The 12,188-nt window shown below is 41.0% G+C and overlaps 1 pseudogene; it reads right to left on the bottom strand.

Moving 5' to 3' along the window:
- Positions 1–6,152: 6,152 nt before the first annotated feature.
- On the bottom strand, positions 6,153–11,135 carry LOC102838462 (annotated as a pseudogene).
- Positions 11,136–12,188: the final 1,053 nt, after the last annotated feature.

The raw sequence follows: 12,188 nt of genomic DNA, 5'->3' as shown, positions 1-12,188 counted from the left end.
CATGGCTTTGGTCAGGCGCACCTTAGTCCTCAAGCTGACATCTCTGCTCTTCAATACTTTAAAAAGTTCCGGTGCAGCAGATTTGCCCAATGCAATAAGTCGTCTGATCTCTTGACTGCTGCTTCCGCAAGTTTTGATAGTTGATCCAAGAAGAATGAAGTCCTTGACAACATATTGTTGGATTTCTTGACTACTGCTCCCAAGAGCATTGATTGTAGATCCAGCCACGATCTTTGACAACTCTGACTTCAAACTTTTTTCCATTTATCATGTCATTTATTGATCCAGTTGTAACAATTTTAATTTTTTGTTTTACATGTAGGTACAATCCACTGAAGGCTGTAGTTTTTGATCTTCATTACTAAGCATTTCAAGCTCTCTTTGATTCCAGCAAGCAAGATTACATCATCTGCATATCACAGATTGCTGATGAGTCTTCCCATAGATGTAGTCATTCTGATTCCTATGTATTCTATCTGGCAAGGTCCATGTGTATGGTCATTGTTTATGCTGTTAAAAAAAGGTCATTCTTACAAAATTCGATCATGAAATCTCCAGCATCGTTTCTATCACCAAAGCCGTATTTTCCAACTATAGATCCCTCCCTAGGTGGATTCAATCCACCAACCTTTTGGTTAGTAGCCAAGTGTTTAACCATTTGTGTGATCCAAAGACTCTTCTGTGAGATGACAGAGAGTAAAACTCATCTTAAAAGGACACATCAGCATTTGTTCATTCAATAAAACATTTATCAAGCACCTTATATGATAGCCACTATAACTTAAGTGCTGCCAATATTAAAACAAATAAATCATTGTGATCAAGTCAATTCCAGCTCATAGTATTCCTATACAACAGAGAGAACTACCCCATAGGGTTTCCCAGGTTTGAACATTTACTGTCACATCTTTCTCCTGCAGAGTAGCGGGTGAGTTTGCCTGTGGACCTTTTGGTTAGCAGTTGAATGTTTTAACCACTATGACTCCCGTGTTTTCCAGGGAATATGTTGCTGTTGTTATAGTCAGTTCTGACTCAGTGACCCCAAATAGGGTTTCTGAAGCTTTTAAGTCTTCATGGAAGCAGAAAGCCTCATCTTTCTGCCATAGAGCAGTTGATGGACTTGAACCACAGACTTTGTGGTTCACGGTCCAGTGCTTATTGTATGGAGACAATACACTCCCAATGGGTTGTTGTTGTTAAGTGCCATCGAGTCAGTTCCTACCCATAGCGACCCTGTATAGGGTTTCCAAGGAGTGGCTGGTGAGTTTGAACTGTCAAACTTGCAGTTCAAACCAACTTTGCAGTCCAGTGCTTTAACCCATAGCACCACACATTTTTTTTTTTTTTAAAGGCAACATTTTTTTATGTCTTAGTATAAATTCTAGTTGCATTAGGTAATGCTTTGCCTGAATTCTCCTTTTTTCCTCCGTTTGCTTCTTTTACCAAGCAGTGAGCATAAACAGCTGTCTTCTCCTTTGGGAAATGCCAGGTGATCCAAGTGGAAACTGCTTTGATTTGTCTCTGATAGTAGTGCAAATGTGCTAGACACGTCCAACTGTTCTCATCCAGCTGTCTTTGTCTCAGAACACCTGGTGACAATCTGGCCTCGGTGGCACTTGAATATAGGGCTGGTGAAAGGTCAAAGCAGAAAATGTGGCCTTAATCTAGCCTCTCTAGCTAGTCCAATCAAAGAGGATGACTTGACAAACATGCATTGCCATAAAAACAGTACTGTTCCTCAAATCGATGTTATGTTTGAGCCCATTGGTTTCTCCTCCATGGTTATGGTGGATAAATAATCCTTACATGACAAAGTTCTTCTGGGAAGGTATGTGGATACTAAATCTGAATATCTGAACACGAAACCTGACAACACATTAATTAAATGTGCAATTAGAGAATGTTATTTTGTGTTTATCACAACCTTAAGATAATAAACTCCAAATGACAATGCTAAAATAAACACTTGGCAAGTTGTCTAGTCTTCTATTCTAGTATCCTGATAGCAATTTACCTAAATTGACCTGCCAGGTGAATGCAGACAATGTTGCTGTGAATATGCATTAAGGTTTTTACATGTACTCCTTTCTTCAATGTTACAATAGTCTTCTGAAATAGTTACTATTTTATAGCCCTCACTTCATAAATAAGAAAATTGAGGCAGAGAGAGATTAAGTAACTTTTCCACACAACTAGTAAAGAAATGGAGATTTATGCCTCACCAGCCGCTCCACGGAAATGCTATACAGTGTGGTTATGAGTCGGAACCACAGCACTTGACAAATACAACAACATAGTGTGGTGCAGAGTTTTGGTGTGGTACTATAGGATAAGTACTGGATTGCTAGTCACGAGGTCAGCAGTTCAAACTCACCGGCTACTCCTCAAAAACCCTATACAGGCTCACTATGAGTCAGAACCGACTCTACCGCACTTAACAACAACACATGGTGTGGCTCTATAGGATAAGCACTGGACTGCCAATTGCAAGGTTGACTGTTCAAACCCACTAGCTGGTCCTTGGAAACTCTATATAGGGTCACTATGGGTCAGAACTGACTCAATGACACACAACAGTAACATCAAATTCCTGCATTTAATTCCCTCCTACACTATATACAGTCTCTCAGGTATTGTGAAGTTCTAACTCTCTGACTTACATATTCCTTCTAAATATGGCGGATACTTTGGTCCCATGGTTTACAAGTCAGGGTTCACAAGTTTCACTTTATTCCTGCTGGCCTATAAAATGCAGGTCAGAGAAAGTGTAAATGGAAATAATCTAGTCAACCAAATAACAAAACTCCAGAGATGAAAATGACTCTCCAGCATTTCTCTTCCCACAACTTCCAGAGCAGTGCTAGCCTAGTTCAGTTGGCAGAGCATGAAACGCAGTATTGGGTCAAGGTTCTGATGGTTTCATATTAGACAGAGAGTTCCTTGAGAAAGGTAGTATGAAGCTGGAGCTGGAGCCATCTCAGTATACTTCTGGCATGGAGGAGGGATTTCAAACATTTTTCCTGGTGATTGAGACCAGTACAAGTTTAATGAATTTTACCTCCATGGAGATTCTTGTTCCTTTCTTTTAGTTTATCCTCATTGCCCCTCTGCCCCACAAAACAGACTCTTAGTTCCTCTTCCCAGAACTTGACTTCCACTATCCTTTCCAATCACATTTTTTGCCTCTCTCTGCCCCAATACAGCAACCTTCCTGTCTCTCTCTGTTCACCCTCTCATATCCCATGGCCCCTACAACCTATAGTTCAGTCATGCTGAATTATTTGCAACTTAGAGTAAGACGGGCACCTCTGAGAATTTCCGCTTGTTACGTTTAGATGTCTTTTGCTATCCCTTTACCTTCTTGGCTCAACTCAAATGACACCTTCTCGCAGGAGCCTCTCTGATGGATCTACGTTCCCCATCATGTGTGCACAGAATGCGGTCAGGACTCCACTGTGTGTCTAGCAACCTGTGTGCACACACACAACCATTTTTCCCTATTTACAAAGCCTATACGATATTTGTACAAGGATTGAACTTTGTTTGCTGCTGTAGTACCACTGCCAGATATTCAGAACGTGCTAAGTAAACATGTGTTGACTGAATAGTAGCCATCTAGCTACTAATTTCCTTACCTGTATTTTTTCCACGGAGTCCTGGTGTGGTGTTGTTGGTTAATGCACTGGACTGCAAAGTCCACTTTGAACTGGAAGGCCTGTGGTTCAAGTTCACCAGTTGCTCTTTGGAAACCCTATACAGGGTCACTATAGGTCAGAACCTGACTCGATGGCACTTAACAACAATAACAACATTTTTTTCCACAAACCAATTAATTCAATAAACCAGCATATCAGCTCAGATCCATCTTTAAACAGAATGTTGACCATCATATTGCTCATTCTTTTCAAAACTCTCTAGTGGCTCACTGCTAATGTATGCTGTCAAATCAATTCTATCTCAAAGTGACTCTATGAGACAAAGTAGAGATGCCCCACAGGGTTTACAAAGCTCTAATCATTATGAAAACAGATTGTCACAGCTTTCTCCCATGGAGCCCGTGGTGGGTTCAAACCACTGTCCTTTCCATTAGTGCTGTTGTTGTTGTTGGGTGGCATTGAGTCGGTACCAACTCATAGCAACCTTATACACAACAGAATGAAACACTGCCTGATCCTGGGCCAACATCACTATTTTTGCCACATTTGAGCCCACTGATGCTGCCACTTGGCCAATCCATCTCTCTGGGGGTCTTCCTCTTTTTCTCTAACCCTCCACCTTACCAAACATGATATCCTTCTCCAGAGACTGGTCCCTCCTGACAATATGTCCGAAGTATGAGAGACGAAGTTTGGCCGTCCTGGCCTCCAAGGAGCACTCTGGCCGCACTTCTTCCAACACAGATCTGTTGGTTCTTTTGGCAGCTCATGGCAATTTCAATACTTTCCTCTAACACCATAACTCAAAAGCATAAATTCTACGGTCTTCATTATTTACTGTCCAGCTTTCACATGCTTATGAGGTTATTGAAAATGCCATTGCTTGGGTCAGACGCACCTTAGTCCTCAAGCTGACATCTTTGCTCTTCAACACTTTAAAAAGGTCTTGTGCAGCAGATTTGCCTAATGCAATAAGTTGTTTGATTTCTTGACTGCTGCTTCCATGAGTGTTGATAGAGGATCCAAGAAGAATGAAGTCCTTGACAACTAGTAGGTGAGTGCTAAACTTTTGCTCCCACAATAAAACACAAATACTTTGATATGGTCATTATGTAGGACCCAACCTGTCTTTTAAGTTCTATCTTCTACTTTACTGTTTCATGTACTTTTATTCCACTCAAACTAACCAAACAGCTTCTTTTTATTTTCCTCATCATTCCCACCTTCATGCTTCCTGATCTTCCTTCTGCCTTGAACAACATTCCTCATATTGCAGGTGGGGAATACAAGCAGACCTGATTTTATTGAGCTTTGCTTCATTGTGCTTTGCAGATGTTGCATTTTAAAAATTGAAGATTTGTGGCAGCCCTGTATCAGGTAAGATGCCATTTTTCCAAGACAGTGTGTTTACTTCCTGTCTCTGTGTATTTCGGTATTTCTCACCATGTTTTAAACCTATTGCACACTTAATTGACTATTGCACACTTAATAGACTACAGTATAATATAAACACAACTTTTACATGCACTGGGATATCAAACAATGTGTCTGATTGGCTGTATTGTGGTATTTATTTTGATGATCTGGGACCAAACCTACAATATCTCCAAGATGCATATGTATATTTTTTGAGGTTTTGTTCAAATGCTATTTTCCCAAAAAGTCTCCCTTAATCTTTTTCAAAAATGTCTGATCTCTCTGTGTCCTCATTTTGTAATGCTGTTACAATGAAATTTTCCATTGAGTTTGTATTTTTTTTTTTATCCATCCCTTACACTGAGCACTTGCAATTTTCCAGACACTGTACTAGATAGTTAAAAAAAAAAAAAAAAAGATATGTATTTATTTACAAACTAATTTCATACAAAAAATTTAAAAACAATAACAAAGAAAAAAGCAAACAGAAGCAAAGGTGAGGCTGAGGTTAAGGGTAAGCCCCTGGCACTGCCCTGGGCTGGTAGGGCTGCGTGTGAGCTGAGGAGGAGGAAGTAAGAAGGGCGCAGGTACTCAGTCACACTATGACTTGGGTGAATGCACAGTTCCATTTGTCAGAGAAGTGTGTTGCCTGTGCATGAGGCATTTGATATCTGGAAAGTGCCTCGAGGGGTGTGTGGGAGATGCAGAGAGGTTCTGAAGAGCTTCCCCTAGAGAGGGTCATGGAGGGAGAAATTCTGGAAGTGCCCTCAAAGGTCAGGCATGTAATCTTCTCTAGACTCCTCCCCCCATCTAGAACTGCCATTGCAAGGCCACACGTCGGAAGTTCACCAAACCCTTAGTGTCCTGATGGCAATAGCTAAAGGTACCAGTCATCTTTGAGAATCAGAGAGCTGGAACTGCCTGGCAAACTCATTCTGGTTGCTCATTTCTCTCTGTCCTGGCTCTGCCTCAGTGTCCCCACACCTTGAGGACATTCCAGCCTTCCAAAGCCCCTTTTCCAGTTCCCCAAGCTGTGGCTCCAATGCTCCCGCTGGCCCCTCACAATCACAGACAGGTTTCCTACAAACTCGTGTTCAGTAGTTGGAATGCCCAAGGCCTGTGCTGTGACTCTCTGGACACAGTTGGTCTAGAGGCCTCCTCAGGGCTGGGATGATGCGCATCCATGATGCTGTAGGACCAAGGAATGTGGGTCAGGGACTTTGAGAACTCCAGGGTCCCTCTACACCCCACTGCTGGTGTCCAGACTGTTGTTGTAGCAAGCTCTGTGATGAAGGCTCCTGGTTTGAACTTTAGCAAAGCCTTCTTATTGGAACAGGTGCCCTCAAGAAAGAGTAGCTCCTGGGGCCACTTGCTTTCTGAGGTTGCTCACCTTGGGATCTTCTCTAGTACTTTATGCTTATAAGCAGGGTCATGCAGGGATAGTAGAATGGCTGTTGAAGTAAGAAGGACTCTCATAACAGGCACTGAAATGTTCTCAACTCAGGACACTACCTTTGGCAGGTCACAGAGCAGCAGAGCAACGGGGTAAAAAAAAAAAAAAATAGAGTAGGGGGCACCAACCAGAAGAGGCGCTTGACAGCTAGTGGCCCCGCTAGTCCTGAACTGGTATTCAGAGGCAGCCCTGCATGAAAAGAGCAGGTGGCTCAGACCTAGCACCTCATTGTAGCATATAGCCTTCCTCCAGCCAGTAAATGGCTGCTGAAACTGCTCCCCAGTAGGACTTGCAACCAAGCTAAGGGCCAAAGGAGAAAAGGGATGATGATCAAGGCCAGAAGAACTTGGATGGGGGCCAGCAATGCCCCCAGGAGGCAAAACTCAACCCTCTGGAGACAGGAGAAATGTAACTCATGCACTAAGGGGTTGGGGGCCTCGTGGTAGGGTCAGTCCCCAGAACTTCTCAGGGCCTTAGCCTCGAGAGGAAGCAGGTACTTCAAGCAACCAGACGCCCCAATTCCCTGAGCCCGCCATGCTGTGGCACCTTTGTTTCACTAAGGCCATATGCTGGAGCACACGGCCGTGGCCTTTAATAAACTCTTGTTAAGTTCTGTTGAGTTGGTTCTGAATCATAGTGGCCCTGTATAGGGTTTCCAAGGATAGACTGGTAGGTTTGAACTGTCCACCTTGGTGTTAGCAGTCCAGTGCTTATTCTACAGCACCACACCAGGACTCCTAATAGACACCAATAATACTGTAAAAAACAAAACATGGCCTCAGCTCTCACCAAGCACACTTTCCAGTTGACAAACTGACAAACTGAAATAGTACCACATTTAATTAATTACATTGATCCTTCTTTCAGAGATGTTAAACATGAAAAAATACATCTGAGAATGGCTGAGATGTGTACTAAAAGAAAGGAAACATGGAATCCCATTGAAGTGCACTTGATCTAGCTTTTGGAAGTGTTAGGGCAGTTTCCTGCAGAATTATCTAATTCAGATTTCTCCTAAAGAATGAGAAAACATTAGGCCAAGAGACAACAAGGGTATTGTTGGCAGAAGGAGCTGCAGGTTCCAAGTCAGTAAAGAGTTAAGATAGAGTACGATTTTCCATGTCAAGATGCTTAAAGGCAGGTTTTTATTCAGCTTCCTCCAGAGGAGTTTGGAATTTTATGTAAGTTGTATAATACCCTGTTTTTCTGCCAAATTATTTTGTGAAATTCATTCCTGTTGATGTGTACAGATCTAGTTTATTTCTTTTTACTTTTGTATAGAATGCTACTTAATGGTATTGAACCTCTGGCAGTTTGCTGTCAATGTACTGTTGCAGTCATTTTGAATTATCCTTAGCAAAATTTTACTTGCATATGATATGTATGATATTGTTGGAAATACAGAAACCCTATACAGGGTTGCAGTGAGTCTGAACCATTCAATGACACACAACAACAATAAGGTAATATAGGTAATATATATGAGCTGTGTTTACTCCACGTTCACCACAAAACCTGACATTATCAAGAAAAATTCTTCAAACATGCTTAGATATCACATCGATCTGGGAAACTGAATCAATACATCTTATAGACAGATTTTATGTGATTAGTGAGGAAGAGAAAGGATCATCCACAGAGTTTTCACTTTAACAAAAATTAATATTCAATTAATGTGTAATTCTTCTGACTTTTCTTTATCTCAAATACTTGAGAGATACATTGGAATGAACATTTTGCTCAGTTCACTGTCTTGCAGTTGGTTTATTACCAAGATTACCTCCTAGACTCCTGGGGCGGTGCTGTAGGGTAAGCACTGGACTGGGAACCACAAAGTGGGTGGTTCAAATCCATCAGCGGTTCCTAGGAACCCCTGTGCAGGGTCCTTATGACCCTATGGCTTAGAATACACTCCATGGCACTTAACAACAAACATCTTCTATGTGCAGTATCTACTGGATGCCACAGGGTGGCAAGCTAAGCATCCTCAAACTTGAAACACAAAGCTGAGGTCTGAGAGAATTTGTTCTTAGAAAGTTTACATTCATAGCCAGAACTTAATCCTCAGTAGATTCTTTATGGATGTGACACACAGGCTACTTGCTTACTGTAACATCCTCATATTTACCAATTGCTGATTTGTTTTGTTTTTTTATATTAAGGAGCAATCAGAGGTTTTTGCTTTCCTTAAGTGAAACTTGGAACCTGTTACTGTTCTGCTAACGCCCTCATTTGGAACCTTTTAATTACAGCACACATTTTAAACCCCTTAGCCTAACTAACAGGATCCTGGTGTGGCACTGTGGGCTAATGCACTGGACTGCAAGGTTGGCTTGAACTGCAAGGTCAGCATTTCAAGCTCACCTGCCACTCCTTGGAAACCCTATACAGGGTTGCTGTGAGTTGGGACCGACTCCATGGCACTTAAACACCATCACCACAGCCCAAGGAACAAGACACTGTAAAATCTGCCTTGAACTTGCAGTTCTAGCTTCACTTCCTTTTACTTACCTGCAACTCCAAATACACACACCCATCACTGTTTCCCCCTCTGCACTGTGTTCTCAGCTACACTAAGTGACTTCCAGATACTTCTACCAAGTTTTTCACACTTCTATGATTTGGCGAGTCCTGATGTGGTGCTGTATGTTAATGCGCTGGACTGCAAAGTCTCTTTGAACCACAAGGTTGGTGGTTCAAGCTCACCAGTCGCTCCTCAACACTATACAGGGTCACAATGGGTCAGAACCAACTCGATAGCCCTTAACATTAACACAACAGACACTGGTTTTAATCCCCCTTATTCAACTGAGAATGAAACAGGCTTCTCTTTCAGCAAATAGCAATGAATCATTTAAGCCCTTAAAACCATCCTTCTATTGTTTATGCTGATTGCTGTCTAGTCGGTTCCAAATCATCATGAGCCTGTATAGGGTTTCCAAGGAGCAGCAGGTGGGATTGAACTGCTGACCTTATGGTTCAAAGCCCAGTGCTGATCCTACAGTGCCACACCAGTAGTTCATTCTACCATTAGAACTGACTTTTCTACATTGGCTTTCTCTTCCCCAAATGCTTGTTTCTCACCAACGGAGTTATGGCAGACTTTTTTAACTCTGTGCTGGTGTTTGTACTATGCCTGAAATCTAGTTGGTGTCAATGAATGTCAGCTAGTATGCAAAATTAATCAATTAATACTGTATGAAGGGGAATCTTTTAATTTACAGTGATATTTTCTATCAATATGTATAGTACTGGATACAGTGCTTAGAGACTTTGAATTTTGTAACTAAAATGGTCCCGATTCCAACAATCATTGAATGGTTGTTAACTAGTGGAAGCTGATACTGCATGAGATGGGGAGCCAAGGGGAACCAGGGAGAGGCAATGCTCAGAACCTAATAAGGATGCAGGCAATGTGTGCAAATGTAAATCAGCATAACAGACTGATATAGTAATGTAATTCCTTTCATTAAGGTGAGTCATTTAACTGGTGGCATGAGAAGTTTCTGTAATTCAGATGACATGTCAAATATTTTTCTCAGCAAATATATTGATTTTTCATAAAAGTTAGAATTTAACAAATACATAACATTAATTAAAAAAAAACAAAACAAACAACTCCATCTAGAGCTACGAGGATCTCAGCAGAACTGTAATTCTTTCTAATTAAAAGCTCTAGCATGCAATTATATGCCACAAGGCATTAAATGTCATGTGCTACACTAAATTTGAACTTGCTAACTTCTCCTCTTTAGTCCTCTCAATATAATTCTTTCCTGATCAGTAGCTTCTTGCCTATTTCCTTCTTGGGTTTAGACCTGGAAGATTTTCTCCCTAGGCTAACTAAGGTAAAGTTTTTATTTTAGTTTTAAATGCCTTTCAGTTACTACTTAGTGAATACCTACAAGATGTAAGGAAATGGGCCACATCCTAACAAGTTACTTGTAACATGTGTCAGACACTCTTGTAGGAAAAAGAATCTATAACTCAAAAGATTGTATTGGTACTAGAAGGATCTTATATTCTTGTACAGAATTAATAGGCAGAATTTTATTCACAGTTTTTATAGAATCTTCTCAGATTCTTTCACGGAATCAGCAGCTACGGAATTGTATATTATCTTGAACCTAAATTTGGGGCTTGACCTTTTTTAAATCAATTTACTAGGAAATCACATTATACTGATTTTAGCCAGCATTTTCAAATGGAATAGTCAGCATATACATTGCTGTTGACTATTATAGAATACCCACAGTATACGAGACACTATTAATTCAGCTGAAACTCATTAATTCAAGTAAATAACTAGGCCCCCATTAGGAGAGCTCACATTTTACAAATGACCAAGCAAAGGGAAAAACACCCAGCTGAAAGGCAACAGAACTGGCAGGCACTTTCATCATCTGCTGTTAATTGGAAGAAATAGAACTTAATTTATTCAGAATAATGCTTCATCATGACTTTGGAAAGTAATGAAGTCTCACGGGAACTGAATGGGCCCCTCTAATAGACTTTCCATCAGACATGGCAGATGGGTTGAGGGTCAAGAGGGGTCCTATAAAATGTTCAACGCTGCAGAAAGGTAAAATTGAAAGGAACAAAATCTCCATTTTTCTGTCCAAAGCACCAGAAAAAAACATATAAAGTTAATTCTCTGCCCACTTATGGACCACTTCTTTTGACGTGAAAATAATGGAAGCTTAGGTGAGCCAAGAAAATGAGGGACATGCTGAAACTGAGTTCTAACTAGATGGACACTGCTCTGAGATCTGGGTACCCTCCTTTGCTGTGGAAGATCATTTGCTATTCTGGAGCTAGCTGCTCAGACTTTGTCATATGACTTGACAGCACATTTTCCTAAGTATCTTACTATTATTAAACAGTCTTTCAACAAATATTTATTGGACTACTATAATGACATAGGCTCTCTGCTGGAGACTAGAGATATAACAGTCAAGAAAAAAATTTCAACCACTGCTATAATTCAGTTTATACTCCTATAGTCCGGCAAGGAAGGTAGATATTAAATGCATACATGGTTACTTAATTACAGCCATGATATAAGCTACGAGGGATAAAGACACTGCACATTTAGAATAAGACATACAGCTCAACAAGTCTAGCAGATAATAACAAATGTGCCTAGTATGTGCCGGTATAGTGATAGTGTAGTGCTGTGGGTTAATGCGCTGGAATGCAAAGTCCGTTTCAACTGCAAGGAGGGTGGTTCAAGCTCACCAGCTGCTCCTCAGAAACTCTGTGCAGGGTTGCTATGGGTTGGAACCGACTCGACAGCACTTAACAACAACAACAAATATGTGCCAGAAGTTCTGGTGTGGCTCTGTAGGATATTTGAACCGCAAGGTTGGCGATGCAAGCTCACCAGCTGCTCCTCTGAAACCCTGTACCAGGTGGGTATGAGTCAGAACTGACTTAACAACACTTAATAACAACAGTATGTGCCAGAAACTATGGCAAGTACTTTGTATTCATTCTCATTTTCACAACTACCCTGCAAGTAAAAATTAAATACCCTCCACCATAGTGGATGATCCCTAACCTGGTGAATTGCATGATGACAGAGGCCACTACAAAAATATAATAAATGGGTTGGTTATTTATTGCTTAAGGGCTAACATTTACCACCTCTCTTTGAGACTCAG

The sequence above is a fragment of the Chrysochloris asiatica genome, unplaced genomic scaffold (genome assembly GCF_000296735.1).
Source record: "Chrysochloris asiatica unplaced genomic scaffold, ChrAsi1.0 scaffold00074, whole genome shotgun sequence".
Lineage (NCBI taxonomy): Eukaryota > Metazoa > Chordata > Mammalia > Afrosoricida > Chrysochloridae > Chrysochloris > Chrysochloris asiatica.
This window is presented reverse-complemented; position numbering and strand designations above follow the sequence as displayed.